The sequence below is a fragment of the Rhinoderma darwinii genome, chromosome 10 (genome assembly GCF_050947455.1).
Source record: "Rhinoderma darwinii isolate aRhiDar2 chromosome 10, aRhiDar2.hap1, whole genome shotgun sequence".
Taxonomy (NCBI): Eukaryota; Metazoa; Chordata; class Amphibia; order Anura; family Rhinodermatidae; genus Rhinoderma; species Rhinoderma darwinii.
The window spans coordinates 56796482-56815178 of NC_134696.1; the positions used below are offsets into that span (position 1 = coordinate 56796482).

Below are 18697 nucleotides of genomic sequence, written 5' to 3' on the forward strand. Positions count from 1 at the left end.
TTTTGGGCCTTGAAGGAAACCTGTCAGCAACTTTAAGGTAGGGCCACACAGGATGGATAAGGTGCGTTAAAAGTACACAGTGTATCCATCTTGGAAACAGCAGGGAATTCCGCCTGAAAAACCAAACTAAATTGTGGTGCAGTTTTTTGGGCCGAATGTCCGCATAGGAAATACTACAGTGATAAATAAAGTTATACTCAGCACCTGAGCGTTGTCATGGCGACACGTTCCTCTGTTCTGAGCGCAGCCCGGCCTCCTGGGATGAAGCGATAGTCCATAGGACCGCTGCAGTCTTTGGTTGACTGCAGCAGTCACATAAGAGGATACGTCTTTCATGGGGACCGGCTTGCGCACAGAATGAAGGATCACGTCGCTATGACAACAGCCGAGGTGGAGTATAAGCTTTTTTATTGATTTTTCATCGAGAACAGCTTTTTTTTCCCTTATTTGTGTTTTTTTGCGGTGGAATATCAGCGTTTTCGCTGCAAAAGTCACAATACATGGCTCTTAGTTGCCGGTTTTACCTCTCTATTGAATTCAATGGGGAAAACCAGCAACAGAAGTGCAGCGATTCCACAGCACAAATTGACATGCTGCGGATTAAAAAAACGCACCGCAGGTCAATTAATGAACAGTTTTTCTGCTGTGTTTGGATGGGATTTGTTCAATTCTCATCCACGCTGCTGCTACTGTACTACACTGCGGATCTTCCACAATTCAAGTTCTTGCAGAAAAACCACAGTGTACCCGCTCCCTATTACTGTGCAGATGGAGAAAACTGACAAATCTGCAGTGGCTGGGCAGGGGGAGCGGCAGCTCATGAATACGCCGGACTCCTCCTTTACAGCGCTCGCATAACAATCACACGTAAGTGTCCGACTTCTGATTTTTTTTACTCATTGTAGCAGTATGAGGGCTTGCTTTTTGCGAAATGAGTTCTATTTTTTAATAGCACCGTTTTGGGGTACATATAATATATTACATAAACTTTATTTGTTTTTTTTTTGAGGAATGAAAAAAAACAAAACAAAAAATAAATTTCACCATTGCTTTTTGGGGATTTATTTTGACAGAATCCAAATCATAGAAATAATATGTCAACTTTATTCAACGGTCCGTTACAATTAAGGCGATACCAAATTGATATATTTTTAGTTTAACTCTTTCTTCTACTAAACCACTTAGGTGCTGCAGTCAATATTAACAGCGGTATATGAGGGTTAAGATCGGGTTTCCACAGCTCGGACACGCTGCATAAAACGAAGCAGCCTACATGACCTAGAACTCTGAGCACGTTCTGTCCGAATAACCACACCACATTGTGGTGCATTTTTTTTGGGCAGAATTTCTATGATTGGCTGCAGCAGTGAGATGGGATTAAACGTCATTCCAGGAGGCCGGCCTGGAAGAAGAATAGAAGAAAGCGTCGTTATGACAATGCCCGGGTTGTAGGTATAAGCTTTTTATTTAAGTTGCGTATTCGCTGCCATTCTGCCGCAAAAGTAGCCACACTTGGCTATTTGTTGCAGGTTTTACATCCCCATTAAATTCAATAGGGAAAACCTGCAGCAGAAAGGCAACAAAAACGCAGCATAAATTGTCATGCCATGGTTTTAAAATCTGCACCGCAGGTCAATTTATGAACAGTTTTGCTTGTTTTTTTTCCGCAGCGTAGGCATGAGATTTTCTAAATCTCATTAATTTGCTGCTACTGTAAATGCTGTGGGATTTACGCACAGAATTCCGTTGTGGAAATTTTGCAGCCTTTACGCTACGTAGGAACACGGCCTTAAACAGCCGGCATCAGATTCAACTCCGATCCCGGTGATTGCAGCAGGAGCTGTATGCTAGAGCTGACACCCGCTGTGGGAAGAGCAGTCACAGGGTTAACCTTTTAATTGCTGATTAGGGATATCCCTTGCCAGATTAACCCTCTCAACCTTTTGCACTATATATACACACTATATGGACACAAATATTGGGACACCTACACATTACCCCTACAGGAGATTTTGTGACTTCCCATTCTAAGTCCTTAGGCATTAATATGGAATTAGTCCGCCCTTGTGTCTGGGAACTTTTTTCCCATTCATCCAGAAGAGCATTTGTAAGGTCAGACGCTGATGTTGAACGAGAGGGCCTGGCTTGCAATCTCCGTACTAGTTTATCTCAAAGTTGTATAATGTGGTTGAGGTCAGAGCTCTGTGTGGCCAGTCAAGTTCTTCCACACCAAACTCACCCCAAACATTTCTTTATGGACCTTGCTTTGTGCACTGGGACACAGTCATGATGGAACAGAAAAGGGCCTTCCTCAAACTGTTCCCCGAAAAGTTGAAAGCATACAATTGTCCCAAATGTCTTGGTTTGCTGAAGCATTAAGATTTCCCTTCACTGGAACTAAGGGCCCTAGACGAACCCCTGAAAAACAACCCCATAGCATTATCCCTCCTCCACCAAACTTTACATTTGACACAATGCAGTCAGGTAGGTGACGTTCTCCTGTCCATCATCAAACCCAGACTCGTCCATCAGACTGTCCGATAGAGAAATGGGATTCATCACTCCACAGATCCCATTTCCACTGCTCCAGAGTCCAGTGGCGGCGTTCTTTACACCACTCCATCCGACGCTTGGCATTGTGCGTGGTGATGTAAGGATTGCATGCATCTGGTCGGCCATGGAATACCATGCCATGAAGCTCCTAGGCACAGTATTTTGCAGATGTTAATGCCAGAGGAGGTTTAGAGCTCTGCACTTATTGAGTGAGCAGGGCATTGGTGACTTTTATTGTATTTATCTCCATCTGCTTTAACTGCATACTGCAGATATATTTTATTTACCATGCGTCTATTTGATCAGAGTTGCAAAAACTATTATACAAAAGTAACAGTGGGGTTGTCCTGAAAGCACTGAATGCCTTATTAAATAGAATTTCTAAATATTTTACATTGTCATATTTCATGTCAGTGGAGACTTCTATTCTTCAAAGACGCATGTTCATGATGCATACAAAGACATGTCATACCATGCCTCCATGCATTCCTGAAATATTGCCCATACTATGCACAGATGTATTTCATACCTTGGACATTCATAAATAATGGCTTTTCCGTTCCAGTCACTAACCTAATTTTTGCCTTAATACATTTTACCCCTTTGGTTGTACTTTTTGTTGAATGGACTGATATACTACACTGGTGAATTTTATAGCTTTTTAGAACATTGTCATCAAAATTGTAATTTCAGAATACTAAACTGCTTTCAAAACAGACATCCTAGAGACAAAGATTGCCTATGGTATTCAAAAGTAACCTAAAAACTAGTAGTAATAAGTAAAGATGCTTTCAGTGATAACATCTTCTTTACCTGACAAGAAGGGAGTGATACTATATGTGCGATTATGCAGGGAAACAGCAAAATTCAAAATGAATACTGTCATAACAACCAATATAATGTCTGACAGGCTGTACGACATCTGGCTAAGCTACCTCAAAGCTCATTTCTGCTGCTCATACCCTACACTGATCAGGTACCTCCGCAGCAAATGTATAATAACATATACAGTATCTCAGGAATTTCAAATGGCAAAATGTGATTCATACATTTCATATTCCTGTCAATGACATAACCCAGTTTAATACGAGAAGAAAATATTGTACAAGAGGAACAAATTGCTGTGAAAGCACTAGAAGATTTATTTAAGGTATACCGTGGCTGTCAAGCGTATCATAAAAATATTTTTACCTGAACTCTATGCCGTAAGTACGACTCTCAACGCGCTTGAAGAAAATTAAGGGGAAAACTGCGACTCAACAGTCATAAGAAAAACCTAGTTACATCTTTGACAATTAACACAGGGGGCTAGAATGTTCTAAAGATGAGCAAAGGCTCAAGAGACTTGAGAAAAAAAGAACAAAAGGAAACCTTTTAAATTAATTACAATGCAAAACATAAAAAACACATGAGAAGATGGCAAGGTCTCAATGTGTTTTCTTGTTGTCAAGCAGTTTATTCTTAGCCGCTTCTCAAAACATAAATGGTTTAAGTGCATGAGAGGTACACATCGGGTCAGATTTCTATGAACTGGGTGATATAACTGTGTCTCCATCACAACAGCACAAACCCGCTAAAAGGATGAAGATATAAGCCTGCAGAGAGATTAAGGATTTCACACCAGAGATTTGCGCATTAACGGCCTCCTTTGTACAAAGACAGAGGCGTAACTAGGAGCAATAGCAGTTACTACAGGGCCGGCAGTCAACAGTCTCCTTTGTATTGAAAACTATGACTGAGCCACAGGTGGCGCAATGACAGGCCACTGACTGCAGAGAAAAAGAGAAAGGAGTACCAACTCCTCGTGAGAAGCAGGTTAGGTCAGTTTAGGTGTTTTTTATTTTTCTGGGGCGCAAAGGGGGCACCATTAATGGGGGAAGTAGGACACTACTTCTGTAGGGGGCATAAAAGGGAACATTGTTTCTTAGTGGGGGCATAAAAGGGGGCATTATTTCTGAGTGGGGCAAAAAAAGGGGTCATTATTACTGAGTCTAGGCATAAAGGGGCATTATTACTGAGTGGGAGCAAGTGCTCATTATTACTAAGTGAGGCATAAAAGGGGAGAATTTGTACTGAGGGGTGGCACAAAGGGGGCATGATTAATGAGTGAGGGCACAAAGGAAGCACTATTTTGACCACAAGGAGTAGCACAGGAGCACTATACTGTGTGGGAGGGGGCAATAAAAGTGGCACTATAATTTGATGAGGTCCTAAGGGGAGACTATTACTGTATGGGGAACTAAAAGTGGCATTTACTGTATAGGTCATATAGGGGGCACAAAAGGGGTATACTTTTACTGTGTGGGGCACCAAGGTTGGCATTATTACCATCTGTAGTGGCAATATGTGGTCATGGTGTGGTGGTATCATACAGTAAAAGTATGGTAGTATTATTTATTCACTTTGTAGCGGTAATTTGTGGTCCTTTTGTGAAAAGTTATTTTATATCAGTGTGGTGGTGTTATTAATTCACCATGTGGTGGTAATATGTAGTCCTGGTGCGGAGGTATTATTTGATAACAGTGTGGTGGTGTTATTCAATTACTATGTGGTAATAATATGTAGTCATGGTGCGGAGGTATTATTCAGAAGCCGTATGGTGATATTATTTAGTCACTATGTGGTGGGAATATGTGGTCAGGGTGTGGCTTTATTATTCAGGAACAGTATGGTGGTATTATTCAGTCACTATGTGGTGGTAATATGTGGTGATAGTGTGGAGGTATTATTTGATAACAGTATGGTGCTATAAGGCCTCGTGCACACTTCCGCCACAGTTTTCACGGCCGTTTGTGACGGATCCGTGTGCCCGTTTTAGCGGCCGTGTGCACTCCGTGTTTCCGTTTCCGTGCGCCGAGCATGGTACTGTCCAGGGTGCTGAAAGAGTTAATGAGCTGCACTGATCAGCGGTAACTCTTTCAGCACCCTGGACAGTACCATGCTTGGCGCACGGAATATACAATTTTAATGTAATAAAAAATAATAATAATACATTTCATACTTACTTTCCTCCTGTCCGACCTCCAGCGATGACGTTTCATCCATGTCGCCGCTGCAGCCAATCACAGGCTGTAGTGGCGGTCACGCACGTCAGGATGATGTCAGAAGGCCGGCCTCCAGGGATGACGCTTCATCCCACGTGACCGCCTCTGCAGCCAATCACAGGCTGCAGCGGCCTCTGCAGCCAACCACAGGCTGCAGCGGCCTCTGCAGCCAATCACAGGCTGCCGCGTCAGAAAGGAAGGTCGGACTGGAGGAAGAAGAGGGACTCGTCACCAAGACAACAACCGGGTACGTATGAACTGATTTTTATTTTATTTTTAATCAGCAGCCTCTTTTCTCTATCAGTGATTGATAGAGACAAGTGGCTGCCGATTAGTGTAATATTTCTGTTATGTTTTTCTGCCCGCCCAGCCGTTGCTAGGCAACGGCTCCGTCACACACGGACGGCACACGGGTGGCACACGAATGCCTTCCGTGTGCCTTCAGTTTTTTGGACGGCCCCATTGACTTGCATGGGCCTCACGGTCACAGAATCCCGGACCAAAGTAGGACATGCTCTACTTTGGATCGGAACGGAGTCAAGATAAAATTGGCTACGTCTGTATGTGGTCTTGATGTGGCTGTCATATTAAGGAACACGTATGGTGATATTATTCAATTACTATGTAATGGTAATATGTGGTCCTGGTGTCGAGGTAAAGTTTGATAACAGTGTGGTTGTAATATTCAGTCACTATGTGGTGGTAAAATGTGGTCCTTTTGTGGAGATATTTTTTCATAACTGTACGGTGGTGTTATTTAGTCATTATGTGGTGGTAATATGTGGTTCTGGGTTGGAGGTATTAATCAGAAGAAGTATGGTGGTGTTATTTCGTCACTTTGTGGTGGTCATTTGTGGTCCTAGTGTGGAGTTATTGTTTGATAGCAGTGTGGTGATGGTATTCAGTCACTATGTGGTGGTAATTTGTGTTCATTATCTGGGGATATTATTTGTTCCTTATGCAGTGTTATTATTGGTAATGTTGGTCTTGATATAGTGGGTTTTGTTTAGTAACAGTATGATGGTAATATGTATAGAGTCAGTAAAATATTCAGATTTATTTGACGGCACATAGTAAAAATCAAAACAGGATACACAGGACATGGTAACAAATTCTTCTTACATGTTTCAGGCATGCAAAGTTTCCTTGGTCATAGCATAGTTGAGTTAAACAAACATGATATATTTAAATGTTCAAACAGCCAATAGGAAGGTTCACTGAGGAACATGTGATATACGGCTATTAAAGCTGTGTACAGCATCAAGTTAAAATCCAAGTGAGGGCAAGTAGTCAATTTAACATTGTGCCATCAAATAAAGCAGAAGATTTTATTGACATCCACTGGGGCTGGACATCTGTATTCTGAATCATTTGATCCCAGTGTATCCTGATTTGCCCGTGCACAGAGAATTCAATGCGGATGTAGCAAACTTGATTTTTAATTCTTTAACCACATTTGAAAGCTTTTGTTTAATTAATTCAAAGTTTTATGTGATTCTAAACATATTTTGATTTGACTTGTATTAAAGATTAGATTTAGTTTTGCTGTATTGTTTGCTATAAGCCAGTTCCGTCAGTTCAGCTGAACTGACGGCTTGGCTAATAGTGGAAACTGTGTGTGGCTAACACACAGTATCACAGTAACATTGATCACATATAGTTGATGACCTTAGAATGATATCATTGTAATCCTGTACGTTGGACATACACAGGACCCACTCTCAGCCGAGCTGTCAGTTCAGCCGTCAGTCTGAATTTTTCTTTCTGAGTTTCGTTCCCACGGGGCGTTTTTTTTATGCAGCCGTTTGTAAAAAGACGCTCCGTAAAAAAGAAGTGCATGTCACTTCTTGAGCCGTTTTTGAAGCCATTTTTTATTGTTTCAATATAAGAACAGCTCCAAAAACGGCCACAAAAAAAAAACGCATCAAAAACCGCTTGATGCATTAAAAACGGCTGAAAATCACATCATTTTCAAGATCAGGTTTTTTTTGTAAAAAGTTTGTATTGGAATAGCAGACTAACAATGTGCATTGCTAAAGCAGAATGCCCAACCTATGTAACTGTCTGATACTGGCTTATTGGTGGTTTCATGCTTTCCACCATAAAAAGAAAAGTTGTGATGTGGTAGACATTCGTATAGTAAACACAATCCCCATTACAACCTATAAACCCACTTTACATTTAGAGAGATAGATTTATGACGGCAAAAGTTCTTTAACTTGTACATATGAATCACTTATTAAATTGATGTCTACAGGTCCTCTCATTTTGGGCTGGGATCATCTGACTGTTTCATTTGTATGGGGGGTTGGTAGACCCTTCCGCTCTCTGGAATGCATCTGCTATATCAGTTTTTTTTGCTGATTCATTTGGTTTTCCCCTTGAAATAAGTCATACAAGGGGTGTCTGGAACCTATTCCCTCCTCCGTAGATGGGAATACAAGAGAACTGCCAAACAGAGGATACATGTAAATTTGGTATAAAGACGATTAAGACTGTTATGTATATGGTGGTATGTAATTGTCATGTGGGTCTGGCACTTGTATACACCATCCTCTCTCTTCTCATCTCTTGTAGGAGTGAACGGCTAACTTGATCTAGGGCTCCCTGGGACACAGACGGCTTTAGCAGCCAATGGAAACATTTAATTCATTTGTTAAGAGTGATTTGGGTGGTATGGATAAATATCTTCTAATACATTCAATCCCAGCACTGTAAAGACTGCATTTATTTTAACGGTCAGTATAATTGTATTTTAAACTGGCTGAGAATTTTTTAACATTTCAGGTTTGGTTTTTAGAACATCTCCCATGTGTTGTGGATTGTGTGTGTTCTACTTTTTATATAGTCACTGGCTCTACTTCTCCAACGCACACACTTATAATATTCATTTATGGTTCCAAAGGGAGAAGGCATAAAACAAGATGATACTCTCCTTCCAGCAGCATGATTCTTCTAATGTCGCTGCCAGAGTCATTGTGTATGCAAAGGAAAGCACATCAAATAAACCATGAAACTACGTTCTTCTATAGTGGGTGACATATCTGTACGCAAATAATACTGTAAATTACAGCATATAGGAAAAATATAATCCAAAAGACAATCACTACACTGTACTATCTGCAATATTAATCTCGGGATATCACATTTCACATGCCTCATTCTTAAAGAATGCAGGATACTAAAGTGGATATTTAAAAGTATAAGGGCATGTTCGTATTTGGCAGATTTACTGCAGATTTGCGAGGCGGATTCAACATTGCAAATCTGCAGCAAATTACAGTACAATACAAGCGAATGGGGTTTTTAAAACCACATCCACATGTAGCAAAAAGATATGCAGTAAGAGCAGAGCATGTTACAGGTTTTCAAATCACAGCATGCTCAGTCTATTCCTGGAAAGCTGAAGATTTTCCCCGCAGATTTCAGCATTTGCAATGCATAAGCTGAAACCTGTGGCAAATCCGCTGCTATATTCGCAACAAAATCTGCATGTTTCATATGCAAATTTTGACACAGATCCGCAGCTTTAATTGTCCGTCATATCTAAGAATTTAATGAGCGCTCATTGAAAGCATTCATTGCTTTCCAAAGAAGCCCTGATTGGATGGAGCGCCCATCATGGCTGCCCAATGACTGACAGGTGCTTCACCCAAACCCATTAATTTCAATGAATAGTTGAATAGGCAGTTGTCCTGCCGATCCAGCTGCAAAGCACTATAACTAGAATAAATGCAAATTGTGAATGCATTCAGTGGATGTAATATATTATTGTGTTAAGAAAATTATCTCTGTTTAGCCATCGTTTCCGTTCTCTTAAAAAACATATTTTCCCTATTACCCATTATTGTTGTGCCCTGAGTACAACCATTGTCCTAGACTAGGGGTCCTAAAGTGAACAGTGAGAATTTGTTGGCCGCTCTTTGGCATTATTGATCTATTAATCTGGTATTTATCATACAAAATAAATCTGCCCAAGTTTACATTAGTACTGAAGGGTAATGGTGAGGTTCAAACAGTGTTGGTGGGCCCACCGGGTGAAGTCATTTTTTGGGTCCATCCTCTCTCTATATGGAACACGTAAACATAAACTTTTATTTTCATGGAAAACTTTGCTGTTATCAGTGCACATACAGGACATTTCATCAATGAAGTCTAATAGGTTATGTGTGATTCGCCTAATAAGAAATAGACCCTAGTTGTAGTGATTGTTCTGAAGTCAACTTAAAATGGGGTTGCATTCTTTTGGGCCTTTGGAGCCCACAATTGTATCAGAGCCTGGGCCCACCAGAGGATCCTCTGATACTCCGGCGGGCCAGTTTGATCCAGTGATTAATTGAAGCAGAGATACAATGTTGGTATTTTTGTGTTGGCTTTCGGAGTTAGTAAGAATTCATTAGTAAACTCAAATACACTCTGTATCATTTTTTCCACCATGTAGCTCCTGATTGTCATCACAAAAAACAAGCAATGAACTATATATTTTTTATGCTGGAAAATATGCAAAGTGCTCATGTGAAATGATTGTCCATAAGGAATAACGTTATCTCAGCTAGCCCTGACACTCGGAGCACTTTAACTGTTCTTTTTTTCTTTTTAAGTTGAACTTAAGTGAATTGTCAGAGCATAAAAAATCCTGAATGTTTTAAATGTTGTTTGTGATCAGCAGCAGTGAGGACAGAAATGACAGAGCATTTTATGATCTTTAAGAGCCCGTTTCGCCGCAAAAATTGAAACATCTGCTATTTGTTGCGGGTTTTACCTCCCCATTAAATTCAATGGAGAAAACCCGCAAGAGAAAAGCAGCGATCCAACAACATAAATTGACATGCTGCGGATTAAAAAAAGATTTGTTGATATCTCATCCACTTTGCTGCTACTGGAATACGCTGCAGATTTTCCGCAATTAAATCCGTTGCAGAAAATCCGTTTACGCTACTTGTGAACCTGGCCTAAGACCTCATGCCCACTTCAGTTTTTTTCTTCAGGGTGCTACCTTTTTTTTTAACTGATAGCACCCTGACACATTCATTTCAATGGGGCCATGCACACGAACCGTGTGGCCGTTCCGTCAAAAATAGGACAGGTCCTACTCCTGTCCATTTTTGAGGGCACAGTCTCAGCCCTTTCATTGATTTGGTCCGTGAAAGAACGGGCTGCACACGGAAGCCCTCCGTGTGCAGTCCGTGCTTCACAGATCCGTCATTAACAGCCGTACGACGGCCAACGGAATTGTGCATGAGGCCTAATAGTATTGTATGGCAGCTGGTGGAGTTAATATTGTGCATTTTACATAGATCTGTATATTGCACATGGATAATGTTTTGGGTTTTTTGTCATACTTTGCAAGAAACGTTGTAATTGATATAAAAAAATTAAAAAGAGAATAATCCTTTCTATTTTATGAAACCAGAGGACCAGAAACCATTCTCTTCTCCTTAAATATACCCACAAGGCTTTGAAGATGTTGTCTGTCTGACATTATTTACCAGTCTGTAGTGACTCGGAATACACTAGAGAGGAAGCAGGGTAGCTCAATTGTGCTTCTATATAGCGGGATATTCAGAATATAGACATCTATGGAGTCTGGATATAATTTAAATATAGAAGTTACAAATGGAAGGTGACAAGTTCTCTTTAAGCCTTATTCAGACAACCATATTATACATCCGCGTGCTGTCCGTTAAAAAAAGGACAGCACACGGACCCATGCAATTCAATGGGGCTGTTCACACGGCCATTGTATTAACGGACCATGTGAAGGGTCCGTGAAAAATAGGACATGTCAAGTCTATGAGGATCCGTGAAAACGGCTCCGGCACGGGTGCAACTTGCACGTGAAAAACTGCTGTTTTTCACATACGAGTTTACACTCGTTCATCTGAATAAGCCCTTAGATAAATTTTTCCTGATTTTACATTTTTCCTTATACATTAAAAAGATTATTATTATTATTATTATTATTATTATTATTATTATTATTATTAAAGGAATAAAAAAAGAGAGGATAACATTAAATAGCTTAGTGGGGTTTACAACCATAGACATTGATAAAGTAACAGCTAACACATTAGCTGACGCAAAGGATAATTGTTGCAGAAAATCAGCATACGACTCATTCAGTCAAGTGGCCTAATAACAGGGTGTCTATAAACACAGGGTAAAAAAAGGGAAGGGTTGGGGAGGTAATACTAGGCAGGGGGAGGGGGTGAAGTGTACATAAGGTGTAAAATTACAGGGAGAGCGTAGCGACATATTGTTCCAATCTGTCATTAAAATTTTACTAATGCGATAAGTATTGCCCCCCTCACGTGAACATTTGTTTTGGGTGTCTGAGATGAAAAGTCCCATTGTTACGAAAAAACTTCAATATCTCCATTTTCTCAATGAGCAAGCTTCTCTAATCTATAGATATGTTCCACTTTAGATAAACACTGTGGAATTGACTGGGGCGTTGTGGACTTCTATGAGGCAGAGAGCAACTACCTGCCAACTGCGAGAAGAGCTCTAACTAAGGATTTCATATTTGAAGGGGGGGGGGGTGTAAGACATGAGATGTAGGAAATACAATTCCGCAAGGAAGAGTTCTGACACAAATGGTATCAAGGACGTTCGCCACAGACGACCAAAATGTTTGCACCATGGGACATGTCCAAAACATGAGAAAATTAGCTGCCCACATAATTTTGACATTTCCAGCATATATCCGGGTATGGGTGCTAAAATTTACATAGTTTAGACCGGGTAATGTACTATCTGGTTAGAACCTTTAAACAATAATATTTCTATGTGGGAAATAAAATACCATTTTATGCAAAATTACTAGAAAACTGTCTTGTTTTCTAGTAATTTTGCATAAAATTGCATTTTATTTGATATGAGTATGTTGGATGTGAGGAAATATAGGGGACAGATATGTTATATAATTATAGTGGAGTAGAATTGAGTGTGTGCAATATTTCATATATAGATTTTGTAAAAAGTTTGGGGCAGAAGACTGGTGGTCCTTGTTGAGTACCAATTGCCTAAGAGAAAATGGCGACAGAGTCTTCTAGAGCTTTATATTGGTGTGTTGTTGTGTTAGCTAGTCCACTACTCGATTAACATGAATTACTTTGTAATATAGAAAGGGGTCTGGAAGGCATATTGCCCCATTGTCATTTGTCATTTGTTCTGGTCAGAATTTTGTAGGCAATCCATAAATTTAGTTAAGAGTTTTCTAATTGAAGAAAAGACAGATGAGGGTAGGTGGATATTAGGGGTTTGGAAAAGATACATTGTTTTTAGATATATTTGAACATTTAACAAGATTTTTGTATCCTTAAATTTCTTATCCTACAAAACCCTAAAGACCCTTGTATACAGGTTAATGATTGGCTTGACAAACATTCGTACAAGCACATGCGGCTGATTTTTTTATGCGGCCAGAAAAATTGTCGCTTGTCTGCAGCACATCTCCCTGTGAGCTACCGTTCCTCTACTCCGCTTTGAGTCCCCCCAGGCTCCATCAACATCCCGACATTCATACAAGCACCTGACGCCGAGCAGCGTCAGGGCCTTACATGCGACGCAGCACTCAGCGTTATCAGTGCTGCGTCACATACAACGTCCTCGTCAGGCCGGCATCAAGACCTTGTACGAGACGCCGCATTCTGAGGGGACCCGAGGGGACCTGGAGGGGAGAAGAGTAGCAATGAAGCATTAATTATTATTATTTTATTTAATTGCCCAATGGGGGGTAATCTGATCGGGGGGGGGGGGCAAGGTACGATACCCGGCTCGGGCCTCTGCCTTGCTACAACCCACCAGTGAAATCTGTGCCAGCAAGAAGCTAGTGTAGGTTTAGGGTATGTTCACACGGCCTATTTACGGACGTAAATCGGGCGTTTTTGCCCCGAATTACGCCCGAAAATAGCGCCTCAATAGCGCTGACAAACATCTGCCCATTGAAAGCAATGGGCAGACGTTTGTCTGTTCACACGAGGCGTATATTTACGCGCCGCTGTCAAATGACGGCGCGTAAATTGACGCCCGCGTAGAAGAAGTGACCTGTCACTTCTTTAGCCGTAATTGGAGCCGCTATTCATTGACTCCAATGAATAGCAGCGCTAATTACGGCCGTAAATGACGCGGCGTTCAAGCGCCTGCACATGCCGGTACGGCTGAAATTACGGGGATGTTTTCAGGCTGAAACATCCCCGTAATTTCAGCCGTTACGGACCCCCGCCGTGTGAACATACCCTAACAATACCAGTTTTCTGGCGTAAATTATAATAAATTTTTAGGGCCACTATGGTCCCACTTTCTTTTATTAAGTCATGCTCCCTTTTCCCCAATGGGGCGAAGGCGCACAAAAAGGCCCTTTTGCAAGTTTCTTATGCCAGAAAATTGGCGTGGAAAGGTTGATTAATTTGCCCATATGTTTCAACCACAGTCGGAGATCCCACAGAAGAGTATGAAAAGTACACAAGACATCAACATAAATAATATCCTATATTTAACCTACTAAACGTGCCATTATCATTAGTTTACCTTCGTCTCAAGAGGCCCTGCCTGCTCATTTTCCTGCAGTATATACATTAATCTTGAGGTTATTCTTCCCAAGAATAATCGCAGCTTCAGACAAAGATATTCATTTATCACTTGCTGTTGCTTTTCATCGTCCTGCATTATTTAGTTGTGAACTTATCACAGGCAGGTGAGAAGGGAGTGATGACAGGTTAACATTTCGCTAATTATATTACAAGGCATAAGTGGTGTTAGTTGAGTTGTGTACTTCATATTGTAGTTACACCCACTGATTTCTATTTCCAAGTTTAACCACCAGCTGGGAAGCCCAGGAGCCCTTCTCTCTAGCACCCTCCATCTCATGTCTCCTGCCTTGCTCTCCCTGACTCATTCAGGTGATGCTAAGTCATGGAAAAAAAAGTGAAAACCCCGGATAATGTTGCAGAAATTCTTTCAGTCGAAATTACAGAAGACTCCCTGTAGAATCACTCACAGGATGAAAAGTCAAGGCAACCTGCTGTAACCTCGCAAGCTGGCACGTAGTTCAGACAAAGTGGCAAAGTTGATTTCACAGCATAACACTTCATACTTAGCATTACTTTGGATATTTCTTCCTTTTTACTTCTCATCATAAACGGAATTTCCTAAAACCAATTAGTAGATTTTATCCAATATAATCACTTTATACTAAAAGAAAAAATAATTTTATCCAAGCTATCTAAACTTACAACCACTGTATTAAACATACCATGCAAATATATCTGTTCTATATCACTTTCTATATCACTGTACCTCCATATGCCTCCAATGTTATATGGAATTCATATAGAAATTCATACAATATCTAACAGAAAAAAAAATAATGCTATGTTTAATGGGATGCCGTATTACAGGGATATTCTTCCTTAGAAGCATTGCATATAGAGGAGAAAACAGTGCTTTAAAGTGGCACCATACAGCAGCTCTCAAAATGCCTATGGCTCTGTAGTGCTATTCCATAGGGACTACATGTTCCGTACATGCTTTGTGCACGTGGCATTGCTGTGTGCATGAGGCCTTAAACTGAGTAGTTGGATAACAGACATGAAAGGACAGTTCAATGTAGAAGCTGCAGGGTGATGTGAAGACATATTCCAACAACATACTATACGTAGGGATACAAAAAGTTAGCTTAGAATAACTTGTGCTCAGGAATAGGACTTGAGAGATCAAACTAGTTCTTTATGAAAAAGAGTATTTTATGGATTGTGAGTATAGGGTGTTTCACAATCCAAGTACGGAATAGTTTTAGAATGTATTCAATATATATGTATATATATATATATATATATATATATATATGGATGATAATACATTTACTGATTTAAAGAAATGTTCGCATGAACGTGTTTAAGATTTATTAAAAAAATATACTTAAACTGTTGCTAAAGTTTTAAGAAAAATAACCAGCATCTACCTAGAGGGGTTATCCCATGATTTGTTTTCATACCAAAAGACCATAAATGAGATTAATAGCTATATTGAAGTAATTTGCAGTGTTTCTAGCATTTATACAAATATTTTTTTTTGCTTCCCTGTATACCCCTTTGTGCTGCTGCTAATCTGTGCTGCTGGGGCGGGCTCTGTGCACAATCATATCTGTATGAAGAAAAACGAAGAGAGGAGGACACGGCGCTCCTCTAAGGTAATATTGTAAGGAACGGGGGACAATGTGAGCAAAGGCGAGCTGATGCACTCACCTGGCAGTGTTGTGCTAGGATAAGCACAACACTATTGCTGAGCATGGAAAAGAGAATTCATGAAGATCGTTGTGGACGTCGGCTGCCACCCGCTGCTATCCCACGAGAAAAAGTTATGTTCCCGGGGGAAAACGAACACAAGATGTTAGGAGGAAAAGATGCAGTATTCGGGACACGGCACCTGACAGGTAGGTATTCAAAACGAACTATATTAAAGTAGGCTTTATTTGTAATTGATACCAACTGGTATCAATTACAAATAAAGCCTACTTTAATAAACTTAGTTTTGAATACCTACCTGTCAGGCGCCGTGTCCTGAATACTGCATCTTTTCCTCTTCACGTCATGTACCCAATCAGTCTCCTTTCCCCTCTGCCAGTTGCAGATAGGTAACATGGGATCCAGAGTAGTAAAGATATACTGTATATTGTGAGACATCCAAAGTATGCAACCCATTAAAAAAATTCAAACTATAATGAAATAAAAAATAAAGGCTGAGTGGGCATGTGCAGGACTCATATCAGCTGTCAGGATGCATAGCTTAAGTTCACATGTCGTAGATTAGTCGCAGATTTTGTTGTGAATTTGACGCAGATCTTACCCTTTTGCATTGCAAAGGGTAAAATCTGCTTTGAAAATCTGCGTGTAAACTCACACTTAGCGCACATTCAGACGTGGCGGAATTTTTCCGCTGCAAATGTTGGTGCAGATTTGGGGCAGTTACGCAACGAATCTGCACCAACACTTGCATATTTGACAGGTAATTCAGACGTTGCAGAAAACACAGCGGACTTGCCACAGATTTCAGTTTTTGCATTGCAAAGGCTGACATACGCAGTGAAATTCCGCTTCTCCGCAACAGAGAGTGCATGCTGCGGACTGAAAATTCCGCACTGTAGCCTATGGTCCGCAGCTGAGTTTTCCCGCAGCGTCTGCACGAAGATAACTAAAAAGGTGTGGAAACCAATGGACAAACTGTCTGCTAAGGATTTCCACAGCAATTCCGCCGCGTCTGAATGTGCCCTCATCTATACTGACATACAGGCTCTGCTCCTTCCCTGACAAGTAGGGCAGAAAGTAATTTCTATTGGCTACTATGCTAAGAACAGAGGATCACTATGAAGAGGCCTGGCCTGCCTGAGGGGAGAGTGAGTGAACATTCATATGAGTACACCAGCACTATACACTCTGAAAACAAGGCAGCACTATACTATGTAAGTAAATGTACTCATCACTGGAATGTTTTTTTAACTGCATGTAAATAGCAAACATTGTTCTTTTTTTTATCCATACAAGGAATAAGATATTTAATGGTGGGACAGAACCTTTAAGCTGTTTACCTACCACTGCTATGGGCCCATGTAAGAGGAGCCAGCACTAAAATGCTTCTCATGCTTCCCTTTATGATAAAATTATGTTTACATGCAGCCGACACTACGGGAACTCACTGCATACAGATTCACGCTACTCCCAACAAGTTTGATACTAGCTATAAAAAAACAAAACATAAAAGCATATGCAGTAGGCATCCCCTAGTGGCGATTGAAGGCATCCAGTATTACTGTGTGAAGGAAATCCAGTTTATGTAGCTATAGTGCATTTTTCCTACCTGCTTGTTTTCCCCGATCCTTTTCTGGGGTAGATCCTATTCTGAGTTACCATTGGGGCCCAATGATTTCTGTGTACAACCCTGGCTGTTCAGTCTTCCATTTATTATTTTAGGTGCATATTTGCCTATGCCTAAAGAAGCAGAAGCTAAAAAAATTCTGAGAGATGTTACTCGACAAGGCAAAGCGTAGATAAAAAATATCATTATCTCAAATTAGACAGTTTATCTTTAAATATGGCAGTTCTGCAAAGTCGAGGTAGTGTCTCCACGTGTTGAGCAGTTCACAGTTTCTTTCTGTACAAGAACATACTAAATTAAATTCTGACTCCCAGAATGATTTTCAATTCTCGAATTCTTGGCATCCGGTCACTGCTCTGCTCTAGCTAAAATCAAATAACTTATCCCTCAGTTAAGCTTTAAACTTAATCTTTACATTAAACTCCATGACTGCAGAAATTTATTGGATTTTGCCAAAGTTAAACAGTCAGAAATTGCTGAAAACCGGGGAAGACAACTATGAGTCTGCTGTAATCTTTCATCTCTCCTATTACCCAAAAGGGACATTTTTTTGTGCCATTTTGGATGATAGGAGTCTGGACCTGTAGCTGTAATATGCAGCCCTTACATAAGGCAGCATGTTCAATTAACAGGATGGCTATCTTAAAGGGTTTGTGCTGTTTTGACAATTCTTCTTTTTAGAAGTTTTCCCAAAGATAAGTGGATTAGAGTGTCCTGCTTCTGGAATCCCCAGCAATCACCTGTATCTGTGGCGGAAACCAGCAGAAAATGTTCAATTCCCCTGCAGTGCCACCACAGGTGCAATGAAGAATTACACAATGCCCTTTGAAATCAATCATCTGTACATGTATTCGGCCTCTGATTAGTTGATGTTTTATGCCTTTTTTTTTTTTTTGTTCTAGTTACCTTAGCTTTGGTTGTAACTTTTAGATAAAATTTGGAGGCTTTGTAATGACGCAGTTTCATTAAGAGGTTTAATATGTGTCTCTGATTGTCCTTGAAGCAATTGTTTGTAACTTTAATGCAACTACAAAAAATCTAATAAAAAATTATAGATTTAAAAGAAAGGTGTAAGACATGGATGAGTTTATGTAGTCTCTGTCTGCTCGAGCTTATAGATGAGGATGTGGTACCCCCTCTATTAACTCAGAATTCCAGTTTTTGAATATGGGTTTTCTAAACCAAACAACCTCTTCATAGATGCACAAAAAAAAAATCATTATATT

General features: G+C 40.4%; 1 long non-coding RNA gene across 1 annotated transcript in view; it reads right to left on the bottom strand.

Moving 5' to 3' along the window:
* LOC142661463 (uncharacterized) overlaps positions 1–18697 on the bottom strand; it is a 307735-nt gene that overhangs the window by 158267 nt on the left and 130771 nt on the right. The window lies entirely within an intron of this gene.